Genomic DNA, 16,762 nt, shown 5'->3' on the forward strand with positions numbered 1-16,762 from the left:
TGAGACACTTTTGCCATTTTAAAGCTAATTTCTTGCAGTTCTTTATATTGTTTCCAGTACTTATGCCATGTTCATGATATCTGTGTGAGAATGACTGGAGGTCAGGGCCCCTGTAACCTAATGTAGCGGGTGTAGAAGAAACGCCTGAGTGGGTCCCCACTTTCGGTTTTCAGGGGAAAACATATAGCTAGGTTGAAGATACCTTGTCCCTGAAAACCGATTGTATATTCAGTTGAGGATGGGGCCCTGAGCAGATGCCCTGCATGTCAGGTAAGGTAAACTGGTGATGATTAGGCCTACTATATACAAGGTCTATATAGCTGGCTAGACTACTTTACCTAGCAATAGAAAAACATGTAAAAAGCTAGCTGACATGGGCTTATTGAGTGACTGACATAACAAGTGAAAAACTGCTGATGCACGACGGATTTTTGAAATTGCACCCTGTGCATTCTACCTTTCCAACTCTCATCGGTAAGTTGAGACCCCGACTGAGTTCCCCAAAAACATTTACAAAACGCACACATAGGCGAATGAAAAGGTGCCTTTTCCAGTGCACCCGGGTCCATTTCATCTTCCCCTCTATCAGTGGAACAAGCTCTCGTTTCTCAAGCTGTTATAAGCTGTTTACTCAATCACCCTCCCGTTGTACAATTATTGTAGGCTGTATTATGCATGGTTGTCACAGCGGTGTGTAATTGGATTAAAAATAAACAGTTCACCCCATTGCTTCTACAGAAACTTACAAAGATTCAACAGCCTTTGGGGTAATGATGCAGGGAAATGACTGTAACCCAATGAATGTGTTGTGACCTCATCACAACGCAAAACCCCTTCTGTACATTGTTTGCGGTGGGGGGGCTATAGATGAGACCCTCAGACGTCAAAGTTATGCACGATGGCTATGTGTCACACTACTTTTAAAAGGATATTAAAGAGAACTAGTGGCTAAAAATCAAAATAAATGAAAAAGCCCATTAGGGCTTTAGGGGGGCATTGCTGAGTATGTGCAATGCTTTGTGTGAGACCAGAGTTGAGCAATCCTGGCTAAGGTTTTCCTGCAATTTCTACGAACACAAACATGAAATAAAGCGGTTTTCTAAGGTCACAGTGTACAGGACTAATACTGGCCTCCTGTGAGGGGTTTACAATACATTTTCCAGACTTAATGCAAACCATTTCCCTTGCTCTCTATTGGCTAGCTGGCCAGGGGTTTATTGGGAAACTTTCTTCACTGTCTGTCTCTCATGTACAGAGCTCTTTTAGGGGACATTAATACTGTACCAGCCTGGGGGCATGGTTAAACCTCAGGGGACTCGATTGAAAATGACATGCAGCACATGATTAGGGTATGTAGGCTATACACACATTCATACACACACACAAACAGGCTGAACACCAGTGTAATCAGAACGAGACGTGTAAACATCTAAAGAATGTGTGAGGCACAGCAAAGTGAAATCTGCTGACTAAAAGGAAAGGAGGGGTTTTACATTACACTACAGTATAGCTATATCAAAGGGCATGATCACGATCAACTGACGTCATCATTGTTACAATCTGAGTATGGATCCTGGGAAACGTGTTAGTTTGGCCAACCCTGCTTCCTGAAATAAACATAGATAATTAAAAAATGATTAGGTCATAGTACTATAGATGTATTTTTTCCAACTCATTGAGTTCACTCCACTGGGTAAGCATGAGTTCATATCTGAAGGAGACACTTTGTGATCCCCCTGGATAAGTCCTTTGTCTCCTAAAATGGCTGGTTGATAGTCCCAGTGTGACTGTAGCTGACACGCTGACATAGCAGCCTGTGCTGAAGAGGAGGGAGAAGGAGGAGAAGGAGAAGGAGGGGAGGAACGTGGCAGAACATCCCAAAACTCCAGATGTGTTGCGTCACACAACATGGAGCAGTTTGTCCCAACCGAGAAGCGCTCTCAGTGTTCAAACCCTGCCAGTGAGAGAGAGTTTAACTCCAGAAGGAAAGCTGATCAAAAAGAAAAGGTTAGCCGCAGTGGTTTATTAAGTGAAACAGAAGACATGTTTAAGCTCCCACACCTCTCTATTGAGAAAAGGTTGCCAGTTCAGATTCCAAACTGGCCACTGCTATGTTATGTTGAGCAATCCACTTCATTCTGCTTCCACACAGCTGTGTGAGTTAGTGAGTGGGATATACTTTGAATATGCCCGACACTATACCTTCCATCTTCATCTTGCTGTCGAACAAATGCCTCATAAACGTGTCTGGCAAATGTCAACCTAACCAAGAGTCCATACTGAAGCCTACAAACATATTACATACATATTATCCTGAGCTCTTCTTGCAATTTACTCACAGCTCGTCAAAGTATAGGCCTAATCCAACAAGTGAGAAATAGTTCAAAAGTGCAGGTCCCTCCCAGCTTCCTCCCTCACAACGTAAAACTTTGAAAGTGTAAGGCTCCGAGATGGGACCATGATAGTCATCATATTCAATCTGACCTGAGTCATCTTGAAGCACATACATCTTGAGCCTTGGGATTTTCTCTGTAACCTTTAACCTGCTTCTTGTTCTAACGTTCAGCAGCAGAGCCATTTTTTGTTATTGTATTTAGCACTGTGCTTAATTTTTCCACTGTTGGTGCTTCATTTTTCCACTGTTGATTCTGGCATAGAATGATCCTATTGATGGTCGACATATTTCTTAGTCAAGTCATTAATATTTGTGGCAATGAGAGGAGAAAGGTTCAGATGGTAATAACAAAAAGACTAACAGTTGGACAGAATGGGGAATGTTACTACTCCCCAACACATGAAACATAAACACACATTTCTAATAATATTACTAATTTCTTCTTCACATGCTCCATGATGCTTCACACCTCTGTTATTGCTGGTTGTGTGTACATTGGTTGTATGGACTATTGCTTTTTGTGACTTAACTATAGTACAACGTACAGTGTATTGTCACACCCTGATCTGTTTCACCTGTCTTTGTGATTGTCTCCACCCCCCTCCAGGTGCCGCCCATCTTCGCCATTATCCCCTGTGTATTTATACCTGTGTTCTCTATTTGTCTGTTGCCAGTTCGTTTTGTTCCTTCAGACCTACCAGCATTTTCCCCCTTGCTCCTGTCCTGTCTATAGTGCCTGTTTCTGACCTTTCTGCCTGACCTGACTCTGAGCCTGCCTGCCGTCCTGTACCTTTGCCCCACTACTCTGGATTACCGACCTCTGCCTGACCTGACCCTGAGCCTGCCTGCTGTCCTGTACCTTTGCCTGCCCGTGTTCGATTTAATAAACTTTTGTTACTTCGATATTGTCTGCACCTGGGTCTTACCTTCAAACCTGATTGTATATATAACCCTGACATGTTCTACTGTCTGCCATGTGTCTGTTTTTATAACTGGTATTTGGATTGTTGATTCCTGTGCCTGATTCCGTGTGAAGTGATTTACTACCTCCGTTATTTCTCCCAGACTATGCATCTGGAAAAATACTAAATAATGAAATGCACTCATCTGAGGCCATCCTAATACCTTCTGTCATCATAAACTCAGAGCGTGGAGCAAAATGCAAATGTTTACATCGCTCAGTGACTACGTGCCCGCTTTCTCCAGTCAAGTGACTACATGTCTCTGCACTGAAATCACTGAATCGTATGGAAAATCTCCCATAAAAGGATTTACGGCAATCCAATAAATGACAAAATATCCCATAAGTGGTCAAGACCTGTCTAATAAACATTCACAGAAATAGATGTTGTGACATCAAACTCGACATTAAATACTTGCACGAGTTTTGCTGTTGCCCTTTCTGTGATCGTTTGGTGGATTAGTTTTGTTTATGTGACTCTCTTTCCTCATCTAGATATCTCCCATGATACAAGAAAGAGCTAATGAAACACTGCAATAGAAAAATAATAACATTTAACCCTGGACAAATTTACAGCACTTGTTTGTCCAGTTTTTTCTTTCGTTTGAGTTCACGCTCTCTTCTCTGTGAAACACCATCTTATGAGATAAGCACGAGAAGGGATCTGGGGAATACAAACAAGAGCGAAGAACAGAAGTGGGGAGAGGGAACGTTGAAGGTTGGGTACACACATAAACGACTTTACTGCGGGAGCGACACAAAGCGACCTGAAGTGATGACCTCAAAGCTGGGGAATGCAGTTTCAACTCTTTTCCAGAGAGGAAAATGTAAAAAAACAGCCGCTTATTACCACTGCGTCTCTCGCTGACATCTTCAAGAACCTCGGATAACGTCACTGTACGAACATGAGTTCTTGCAGAGGAAGAGGGTTAGGGTTAAGACACCCTTCTTCGCATCCACCCCATCCCAAACACACAACACCCCCTGGTCTGGATTCAATCACCAGGCTTCAATCAGCAGGCAACAGGGACCACTTGCCCTGAATCCATTTCTATCCTGAGGGTGAACAGGACTTCTATACATATTGTTTACTCCAGTTGTCCCATCCAAGAGCTATTCAAGAGCTATGCTAAAGCTCAAATGGGCAGAATTTATTTTAAAAAACTCGAAGTTAAAAGTAAAGTAGGAAGGAAGTAAAACACTAATGAAATCCAAGTGTTTCAGAAGACAAAAGGCTGTGGCAATGAGATGGAATCCAGGCTTGCGTGCTTTTTTTGGGTCAGTGTGTCCTAGTTACACCCTCTTGCCTGAATATCTGGCTGCTGACGGCTGGCTATACTTCATCACATGCCTCCCAGTGATGTCGTCACGAAGCTAGGCTTCTCTGGCGAAACTACACAGCTTGTACTCTCCAGCACAGTGGTATGGTAAAAATTAGGATTAAGTTGGTCTGTGACGGATTGGGAGTGACGTTTACCAGGCTACACGCATAACACTGTGCTCTATTTCTCCCCTTAAGTTTTACATGTAGACAGGGCCACTCACATCAACTATTCCCTGTTTAGCTCACTTAAAATATGGCGTAATCTATTCCCTGTTTAGCTCACAACACAGTTTAAGAAATGTCTCTGTTGTGGCTTGGCTTTGTGAGGCTTTTAAAACCATGGCAAATTATGTAGTTGGAATGGCATTCATGTGAGCTGTTAAGGACCTCAAAAGTAGCTTGAGAGGACTTTCACCTTCTGCGACGTGTCCTCAATGTCTCCATGTCAGACAGTCCTTAAGGGGAACAATAGTCCAGAAGACAACCAATGCGGACACAGAGGAACAGAGGAACTGAAGGCAGGCGAAAACCAGACCTAGACAGGGAAATGTGATGTGCGGCTCACGCTGCTTTTACACAGCGACAGAGACAGACATCCTCCACCTACGCACCTACATGTTTTCCACTGACCACCGATGACGACTGTTGCCATGGCGTCGGGGCCTGCCAGCTGTAAGAGACAGCACAATGCTACGAATGTCCATACAATGTCAGTGTCACGCGCCACATTGTTTGTCACATGAAACATACACTAAATCTGATAGAGGACTGACTGAGGGTTACTTGACTAAAGACAGCAATGGGCATGCATTGCATCTGGTACAGACAGTTTCACAGAGATGGTATTTACTTGAAAATGATTTGGTAAAATTATACAAACTACAATTATCAACCACTTTAGACTACATCCCTACCTCATCCATCCCCTTCTCTCCCTTTCCCTAAACCCTTATATCTGAGTCCTACTGTTGGCACCAATACCTTCCTGTGATGGTGTGTCTCTGTCTAAGAAGAGGGAGATGCTTGAGGGCTCCTTGATGAATTCCTCCTCAATAAAGCCAATGTCTCACCCTACAGTAATCAGAGATGGCAGGTCCAGAGAAAACACAGACTCACTGCCGGCTAATGTCTCTCAAGTGACTCTTCTGCACAGCTAAATATCCCTTAATTGTCCTCCCTCAAAAGGAGGGTTGTCTAAATGGGCACACAGCAAGAATAGGAATGGCTACTTTAAATTAGCTGATTATATTGGCCTGCGCTGTTGTGGGTGTAGTACACGGTCTGCTCTGTAGTGTCATTGTGTGATTATGGGCGTTCTGGTCCATTAGGGAATTGCAGCTTGAGCATAACGTTTGGTCTTATGAATTGGTCTCACAGACAGAAATAAAGCCAGAGTGAGACAACCGCATCCACACGCACGCACACACGCGCACACACACATACAAGCAAATACAGATGCATGTACGTGGTCGTGGACATGCACTGAATGTTCTTACTCATCCCCAGCCCTCTCCTTGTCTCTCCCCTCTCTCTGCTGGCCTTGACAGGGTCACCGGGCCTCTGAAGCCTGACCTAGCCCAAACCCAGTAGACATAACAGAACAAGTAGAGTGACAATGTCTGGAAGGGCTGTTCCGGCGTGACTATCCTCTCTAAAGGAAACACAACCCAGTAAACCCACTATATTATACTGAGAGCTGAGAACAACCCACTATATTATACTGAGAGCTGAGAACAACCCACTATATTATACTGAGAGCTGAGAACAACCCACTATGTTATACTGAGAGCTGAGAACAACCCACTATGTTATACTGAGAGCTGAGAACAACCCACTATATTATACTGAGAGCTGAGAACAACCCACTATATTATACTGAGAGCTGAGAACAACCCACTATATTATACTGAGAGCTGAGAACAACCCACTATAGTATACTGAGAGCTGAGAACAACCCACTATAGTATACTGAGAGCTGAGAACAACCCACTATGTTATACTGAGAGCTGAGAACAACCCACTATATTATACTGAGAGCTGAGAACAACCCACTATATTATACTGAGAGCTGAGAACAACCCACTATAGTATACTGAGAGCTGAGAACAACCCACTATATTATACTGAGAGCTGAGAACAACCCACTATATTATACTGAGAGCTGAGAACAACCCACTATAGTATACTGAGAGCTGAGAACAACCCACTATATTATACTGAGAGCTGAGAACAACCCACTATAGTATACTGAGAGCTGAGAACAACCCACTATATTATACTGAGAGCTGAGAACAACCCACTATATTATACTGAGAACAACCCACTATAGTATACTGAGAGCTGAGAACAACCCACTATATTATACTGAGAGCTGAAAACAACCCACTATAGTATACTGAGAGCTGAGAACAACCCACTATATTATACTGAGAGCTGAGAACAACCCACTATATTATACTGAGAGCTGAGAACAACCCACTATACTATACTGAGAGCTGAGAACAACCCACTATATTATACTGAGAGCTGAGAACAACCCACTATATTATACTGAGAGCTGAGAACAACCCACTATATTATACTGAGAGCTGAGAACAACCCACTATATTATACTGAGAGCTGAGAACAACCCACTATAGTATACTGAGAGCTGAGAACAACCCACTATGTTATACTGAGAGCTGAGAACAACCCACTATATTATACTGAGAGCTGAGAACAACCTACTATATTATACTGAGAGCTGAGAACAACCCACTATAGTATACTGAGAGCTGAGAACAACCCACTATATTATACTGAGAGCTGAGAACAACCCACTATACTATACTGAGAGCTGAGAACAACCCACTATATTATACTGAGAGCTGAGAACAACCCACTATATTATACTGAGAGCTGAGAACAACCCACTATATTATACTGAGAGCTGAGAACAACCCACTATATTATACTGAGAGCTGAGAACAACCCACTATGTTATACTGAGAGCTGAGAACAACCCACTATGTTATACTGAGAGCTGAGAACAACCCACTATATTATACTGAGAGCTGAGAACAACCCACTATAGTATACTGAGAGCTGAGAACAACCCACTATATTATACTGAGAGCTGAGAACAACCCACTATATTATACTGAGAGCTGAGAACAACCCACTATATTATACTGAGAGCTGAGAACAACCCACTATATTATACTGAGAGCTGAGAACAACCCACTATATTATACTGAGAGCTGAGAACAACCCACTATATTATACTGAGAGCTGAGAACAACCCACTATACTATACTGAGAGCTGAAAACAACCCACTATATTATACTGAGAGCTGAGAACAACCCACTATATTATACTGAGAGCTGAGAACAACCCACTATACTATACTGAGAGCTGAGAACAACCCACTATATTATACTGAGAGCTGAGAACAACCCACTATACTATACTGAGAGCTGAAAACAACCCACTATATTATACTGAGAGCTGAGAACAACCCACTATATTATACTGAGAGCTGAAAACAACCCACTATATTATACCGAGAGCTGAAAACAACCCACTATATTATACTGAGAGCTGAGAACAACCCACTATATTATACTGAGAGCTGAGAACAACCCACTATACTATACTGAGAGCTGAGAACAACCCACTATATTATACTGAGAGCTGAGAACAACCCACTATATTATACTGAGAGCTGAGAACAACCCACTATATTATACTGAGAGCTGAGAACAACCCACTATATTATACTGAGAGCTGAGAACAACCCACTATAGTATACTGAGAGCTGAGAACAACCCACTATATTATACTGAGAGCTGAGAACAACCCACTATATTATACTGAGAGCTGAGAACAACCCACTATAGTATACTGAGAGCTGAGAACAACCCACTATATTATACTGAGAGCTGAGAACAACCCACTATATTATACTGAGAGCTGAGAACAACCCACTATATTATACTGAGAGCTGAGAACAACCCACTATATTATACTGAGAGCTGAGAACAACCCACTATATTATACTGAGAGCTGAGAACAACCCACTATAGTATACTGAGAGCTGAGAACAACCCACTATATTATACTGAGAGCTGAGAACAACCCACTATAGTATACTGAGAGCTGAGAACAACCCACTATATTATACTGAGAGCTGAGAACAACCCACTATAGTATACTGAGAGCTGAGAACAACCCACTATAGTATACTGAGAGCTGAGAACAACCCACTATGTTATACTGAGAGCTGAGAACAACCCACTATATTATACTGAGAGCTGAGAACAACCCACTATATTATACTGAGAGCTGAGAACAACCCACTATATTATACTGAGAGCTGAGAACAACCCACTATAGTATACTGAGAGCTGAGAACAACCCACTATATTATACTGAGAGCTGAGAACAACCCACTATATTATACTGAGAGCTGAGAACAACCCACTATGTTATACTGAGAGCTGAGAACAACCCACTATGTTATACTGAGAGCTGAGAACAACCCACTATGTTATACTGAGAGCTGAGAACAACCCACTATATTATACTGAGAGCTGAAAACAACCCACTATATTATACTGAGAGCTGAAAACAACCCACTATATTATACTGAGAGCTGAGAACAACCCACTATATTATACTGAGAGCTGAGAACAACCCACTATAGTATACTGAGAGCTGAGAACAACCCACTATGTTATACTGAGAGCTGAGAACAACCCACTATATTATACTGAGAGCTGAGAACAACCCACTATACTATACTGAGAGCTGAGAACAACCCACTATATTATACTGAGAGCTGAGAACAACCCACTATATTATACTGAGAGCTGAGAACAACCCACTATACTATACTGAGAGCTGAGAACAACCTACTATATTATACTGAGAGCTGAGAACAACCCACTATATTATACTGAGAGCTGAGAACAACCCACTATATTATACTGAGAGCTGAGAACAACCCACTATATTATACTGAGAGCTGAAAACAACCCACTACTCTACAAAAACATGCAGGACATATTTGGTGACTTTGCTAATAATACATTTATACGATTTTTTCTGTTGTTATTTCACATTGGTCTAATTTCAAAACGTCCAAATCAACAAAGTCGTGATGTTGAACACATCAAAACCCTTATCTGTCGCACAACCCGAGAAGCTTCAAATATTTGGAGCTCTCGTCCTAAATATTTATGTTGGATTCTAAACACATGGTTCTGAGAACACGGCCTGCAAGCTGTAAAGTCGGGGTCATTGTATGTGTTAGAAGAAGGACAGGGAGCAAGCAGAGAGACGGCAAGCACCGAGTGTATTTTTCCGTTTTGGTTTCATGCCACCTCTTCTGTGTCAGAGTGCCCTAATTGTCAAACATAACGTAGACTGGACCAAGACATTGGTATCTCACCTCCTACACCACACTAGGCCACTGCAACATATACACACACACACTCACACACTCTCAAAGCCCCCAAAAACATTCATGACGTTTCATCTTAGCCTACCAATAGTATAGTTTTGTTGTAAATGACCTCGTTCACCTGACCTTTGAAGCAAACACGACCATAATGGGTTATGCATTCTCTCACATCAGCTTTGTGGGGAATTCCACTACATATCATATTATAGTGTTATACACGTCATACTGTATATCCATAGTATGAAGCACGTGGCATTAACGATGAGTGAACACAAAGTACCACTGTTTATATAGTCTATTGGCAGTCGGTGTAAAACTACTGTAAATAATATTGAATTCATTGTTTGCAGCATTAGGTCCTAACTGTACTTTCCCAGACGTTCTGTAAACATTTACACTAACCCACGGAGGATTTGACAATTGAAACATCTACATTTTGGAGAACGATTCTAAAGGTTTATCTCATGAATTGACTCTCCTTCCAAAAGTTTAGTTATGTGTTGCGTTTCTACTTGAGCTTTTGCAGGCAATTGTGGGAGAGAGAGGGATGGAGGGAATGAGGGAAGAGGGGAGAAAGGTGGAGGTTGAAAGGTCCATCCTGGCTCCACTGCCCTCCCTGGGAGCTCCGGAATGCGTCTGGAATCCTACCCAGACTCCCCCATGTGCCCCACCCCTCAGCTCCAGCCTCCCTCCATCTCAAACCAGCAGGCTCCACTAGCACTGCAACAAAACACACCGAGGTGAGATCTTCAACTAACTACAGCACGAGAGATGGTTCAAACTGATGTGGATGTTACATTGTGTGTTGGAGGTGGTATTCTTGAGAAGGTGGTATTCATGGTTCTTTAACAGACAGCCACTGAGGGGTTTATTTGCAAAGGAGGTGGATATGCTTGTTCCTCACAACCAAATGTAACCCCTGTTCATTACAGCCTACATACCTATACTGTAAGCTATTTGTATGAGCCTTTAATATTCTCTGAGTGTAAGCGGTCCACGTTCTGGTTTATAGAACATGTAAAGATGCTGTAACCACTGTGGGACTACATGCAGTATAGAGACATCTCAGAGGCTTTAGTCCAATACCGTTCTTCTGGATTACCCTACCTACTCACCCTCCTACAGACAGGGTCACCAGAAATGTTTACAACACTCCATGGTCGCCATGGCAGCAGCCGTGAGACACGCAGGAGGAAGCAGAGAGGAGTGTGTGGGCAATATCACCGTTGGGATTACGCAATAGCAAAGCGTATATCAGGCAGATTGTACAGTTTTACGTCCTGCCATTACTTGGCTATCGCAACATTCGATGACCTAAATGTTACATTATTATCAGATGGAGAATCAAATATTTTTGGGGGACGCAACACAATGAATATATATATTTGGGGATTTCACTACTTAGTCTACCCTTTTCACACTACCATAGTTCCTGGAACCGTACAGTATGGTTGGGGTTGGCATGATAGTGTGAAAAGGGTTTTCAGAACCATGTCCTGCAACCCTCCATCTATTGAGTCAGAGTGGATGGTCAACCTAGAGGACAGTGGTCACTCACTGGTCATTCCGTTTCCCTGAGTCTTAATGCACCACAGGCCCTCGCCACGAGTGTGCTCTCAGTGAGAGGTTAGCAGCGTGTGTCCTCCTGCTCTGAGAGCTTCCAGCTGCTCTTGGCTCTGTAGGGGTGAGCCGACACCAAGTGTGTGTGTGTGTGTGAGAGTGAGTGAGTGAGTGAGTGAGTGAGTGAGTGAGTGAGTGAGTGAGTGAGTGAGTGAGTGAGTGAGTGAGTGAGTGAGTGAGTGAGTGAGTGAGTGAGTGAGTGAGTGAGTGAGTGAGTGAGTGAGTGAGTGAGTGAGTGAGAGAGAGAGAGAGAGAGAGAGAGAGAGAGAGAGAGAGAGAGAGAGAGAGAGAGAGAGAGAGAGAGAGAGAGAGGAGAGGGAGACGGAGAGGGAGAGAGAGAGACACTACAGGGATGAGGTAGAGAGGTCTGTATGCTCAGTTGAAAGATGGGCCTGCCTGTTGTTATTACATGTGTATCCAATGACAACATAAGTAAAAGTAGTGGGAACAGTATCAATTGCTAGTGGTACAAGTAGAAGTAGCAGCATGAAAGTGGTAGTGGGCTAATATCAGCACTTTCAATATGATAGAGGTAGTATGCAGATGAGCATACAGTAGCAGGCTGATGAGGTTATTAAGTTATAGAAACTTGGATGGACAGCCCCCTGAGAGAAGAATGTTGGGCTGCTGGTTGGTAGCAGTGTTGGCCAGTAGAGGGCATATTCTAGTCGCTCTGCTGCTGCACTACAATGGAACAGTGTTGGCAAAACAGTGACGATGACAAACCACATGCTGCTAATCTACGGAGTTTAATCCAAATGTGCTGTGTCTGTCGGCAAAGAGAAGAACAGGAGGTGAGAAGGGACAGTTTGGTATGAGTGAATGCAGTGGTGTGTGTGCTTGTCTGTCTGTCTGTCTGTCTGTCTGTCTGTCTGTCTGTCTGTCTGTCTGTCTGTCTGTCTGTCTGTCTGTCTGCCTCTCTGTCTGCCTCTCTGTCTGCCTCTCTGTCTGCCTCTCTGTCTGCCTCTCTGTCTGTGGGTGCAGCACAGTGTCTAACATGAAACCCACTGTGTTACATGGAAGCCATTGTCTCACACTGAACCCAGTAAGACAGTGCTCTGCTCCTCACACAGCGGCAGCAGCAGTAAGTCATTTCAGAGCCTATTAAGTCTCCATTAGAGGGAAGCCCTCCCTGCTGGCTCAGCTAATCTGACACAAGTGTGGCTTCAGACAACCACAGCTCTCAAACAGGCCTCAGCCTGAGAAGCTTCTACCCAGGACTCCGTTTCCCACGCTAACCCATGGGCTTTGAGGCTTATTAACCGCCCTCCTCAGTTTAGGGCAAATTATGATTAATTCATTGATTGACGACTCAAACTGAGTTCTTCCACTGTTCTATGTTCGCTCCATACTTCAGTCTGAGACTGCCATCGTTGAAGTCGTTTGTGGTGATGTCAAAATGAGGGGTGTTGTACAAAACAAAGTCATCTGCATTTGGCTCAGCTCTAACCAATCAGAGTATCAAAGCCAATGACACATTTTCAAAATGCTGCTTTCCCCACGTGGCTCTAGCCCAACCCATCGGTTTCTGGGACCAATCAGAATGGTTAGAATGTGTTTGCGTTCTAGAAATCATCTGGAAGGTACTCAGATCCAGACTCATTGCGGAGAATAAACTAACGTTTGGGTAGCCAGGCAAGTTAATTCAGCCTTCCACAGCAAATTAGTAGGAGCCGTTCATTTTTACAATCGTATTAAAGCCGAGACTAATGTCTTTATATAATGATCTAGACTCCTAGTTAAAGTGCTGGCTCCTCTTTGTTTTAGATTTACCACAAGAACCTCCCCTCTTTGTTTCAATAAGCCTCCCGAATGTATTTCCTTCATTCAAATTATCCAGAGACAATTAAGCTATTCTAAACTGAAATTCACCCATCATTTGGGCTTCTTAATGTAAATGACCCCATGGGGGTCTTGATTCAAATGACTCTGACTTTTGAATAACAAGAACTCAACCTTAGCTCAGCGTCCTTTCCCTGTAGTAACACCCTCCTCTCTCTACTCCTTCCCTGCACCTCCCTCTCCTCTCTCTACCCCTGAAGCCGTCTGCCTCTCTCCCTAATACTCCTCCATTGCCACGGCAGCTCGAGTTTCCCAAAAGGGCCCGAAAGAGAAATGCTTATTCCTGTAATGTCTCCATTCCAGCAGCAGACTGTTCTCGTCTGAGGGGGGCCAGTGGGGTGTGGGTGTAGTGATACAACGTGACAAAGGGTTGTGGAAGCAGAGACCGACAGGAGCAGCAGCATGGACAAAGCCAGGCAGACTAGGCACAGTAAAGTGGGCACTAAGGGGACTCTTTCAGTGTGTTTATTCTGCACACATTCCCACAGTGCACTGGGCTTTGGGTAGAATGATGACATTTTAGACTCTAGAGCAATCTATGGCTCTAGTCTTTTCTAAAATCATAACAAGGGCATTTAAAGGTTTATCAAACACTTGGCTAGAACATGAGCACATCACCAAGTGTATCCAACTGCTAAAACAGACACACACACACAGAGAACACTGAAGTGCGTCAGCGCTATTCAGACCCTGCTCTGGTATGACGAGGGTCTATGATCCCTTCCAAAACAGTGTGAGTGCAAGGGAGGGAGGGAGGGAGGGAGGGAGGGAGGGGGGGGAGGGAGGGAGGGGGGGAGAGAGGGAGGGATAGACACAGGCGCTATGTTTACCTCTGTAACCAAGATAACAGGACAGCTTCTTTCTGCCGTCTATTTAATTAGCTACTAACATGGAGACTGTGGGTATTGTCCCAAATGGCAGCCTATTCCCTATATAGTGCATTCATTTGGAAAAGGGGCCATGAGGCTTTTGTCAAAAGTAGTGCACTATATAGGGAATAGGGTGCCAATTGGGACACATCCTGTGACTTAAGTAGAACACACCATCTGAATAAAGTGAGGGATGGACGATAGAGAGATGAAAGGAGGAAAAGGAGTGATATAAGGTTGGAGAGGAGGAGGAGCAGAGGGGAAAATGTGGACAATGAATGGGTGTTTTCAAAAAGATACAATATATTATCAAAATAATATCCCGACATGTATCTGTAGCGATCTTTTCCCATCACTATCCTACACTGCTCTCACATCTGGAGGCCAGGATACACACCACATTTATACACACACATTCTCCCATTCACTCTCTCTCTCACACACACACACACACACACACACACACACACACACACACACACACACACACACACACACACACACACACACACACACACACACACACACACACACACACACACACATACACACGTCACAGCACCAGGCTTCTGGGAAGGGACCCAGCAGTAGGGTAAGGGATCCATGCCTGGATATGATGTCTATACCCACTGAGTAACTCGTTAGTACTTTATTCTCTGGCCATAGTATTACCATAATTCACACTCCTAAACAATAATATTGTGTTGTAACAGCATAAAAAAAGAGGAATAGACACAGGCGCTATGTTTACCTCCGTAACCAAGATAACAAAAGGACAGCTTCTTTCTGCCGTCTATTTAATTAGCTACTAACATGGAGACTGTGGGTATGTCCCAAATGGCAGCCTATTCCCTATATAGTGCATTCATTTGGAAAAGGGGCAATGAGGCTCTTGTCAAAAGTAGTGCACTATATAGGGAATAGGGTGCCATTTGGGACACATCCTGTGACTTAAGTAGAACACACCATCTGAATAAAGTGAGGGATGGACGATAGAGAGATGAAAGGAGGAAAAGGAGATATACAAGGTTGGAGAGGAGAAGGAGGAGAGGGGAAAATGTGGACAATGAAATGGTGTTAGAATACAATGCAATACAGCAAGGTGACACATCCATACATTATCCTAAGAAAAGCAACTTAATATTTCAAGCACCCACTTGAAGTATTAGAATACTATACAGGGTTGCAGACCAGACCATGCAGAGTGTGCCATATCACGTATTTTTCTATGTGGACATAAGAATATAGCCCTCCATCAGCGTTAGCAGAACAACATACTGAAGGTTGTCAGTTTGTTACCTCAGCTCCCCTGCTCTTCCTGTTTCAACTGACTCCTCCACCGCTTGTTTGTGCAATAATAATAGTCACTCTCCTACAAAGTCCTCCCATGTTACCTTCTATTCACCCCTGGTGAACTCGACCCTAACCCTGGTGAACTCAACTCTAACCCAGCGGGACATGACCCTAACCCTGGTGAACTTGACCCTAACCCTGGTGAACTCGACCCTAACCCTGGTGAACATGACCCTAACCCTGGTGAACTCAACTCTAACCCTGGTGAACATGACCCTAACCCTGGTGAACTCAACTCTAACCCTGGTGAACTTGACCCTAACCCTGGTGAACTCAACTCTAACCCTGGTGAACTCAACCCTAACCCTGGTGAACACGACCCTAACCCTGGTGAACTCAACTCTAACCCAGCGGAACATGACCCTAACCCTGGTGAACTTGACCCTAACCCTGGTGAACTTGACCCTAACCCTGGTGAACTCAACTCTAACCCTGGGGAGCTCGACCTAACCCTGGTGAACTCGACCCTAACCCTGGTGAACTCAACTCTAACCCAGCGGAACATGACCCTAACCCTGGGGAACTCAACTCTAACCCTGGGGAACTTGACCCTAACCCTGGGGAACTTAACCGTAACCCTGGTGAACTCAACTCTAACCCTGGTGAACTCAACCCTAACCCTGGGGAACTTGATCCTAACCCTGGGGAACTTGACCCTAACCCTGGTGAACTCAACTCTAACCCAGCGGAACATGACCCTAACCCTGGTGAACTCAACTCTAACCCTGGGGAACTCGACCTAACCCTGGTGAACTCGACCCTAACCCTGGTGAACTCAACACTTACCCTAGGGAACTCGGCCGAACCCTGGTGAACTCGACCCTAACCCTGGTGAACTCAACTCTAACCCAGCGGAACATGACCCTAACCCTGGGGAACTCAACTCTAACCCTGGGGAACTTGACCCTAACCCTGGGGAACTTAACCGTAACCCTTGTGAACTCAACTCTAACC

At 44.0% G+C, this 16,762-nt stretch overlaps 1 protein-coding gene across 1 annotated transcript in view; it reads right to left on the reverse strand.

The window, feature by feature from the left end:
- Positions 1 to 16,762, reverse strand: part of LOC120033440 (rho GTPase-activating protein 6-like) — a 94,362-nt gene that overhangs the window by 44,034 nt on the left and 33,566 nt on the right. The gene's annotated exons all lie outside the window — the stretch shown is intronic.

Source organism: Salvelinus namaycush, chromosome 40 (assembly GCF_016432855.1).
Source record: "Salvelinus namaycush isolate Seneca chromosome 40, SaNama_1.0, whole genome shotgun sequence".
In the NCBI taxonomy this organism is placed as follows: Eukaryota; Metazoa; Chordata; class Actinopteri; order Salmoniformes; family Salmonidae; genus Salvelinus; species Salvelinus namaycush.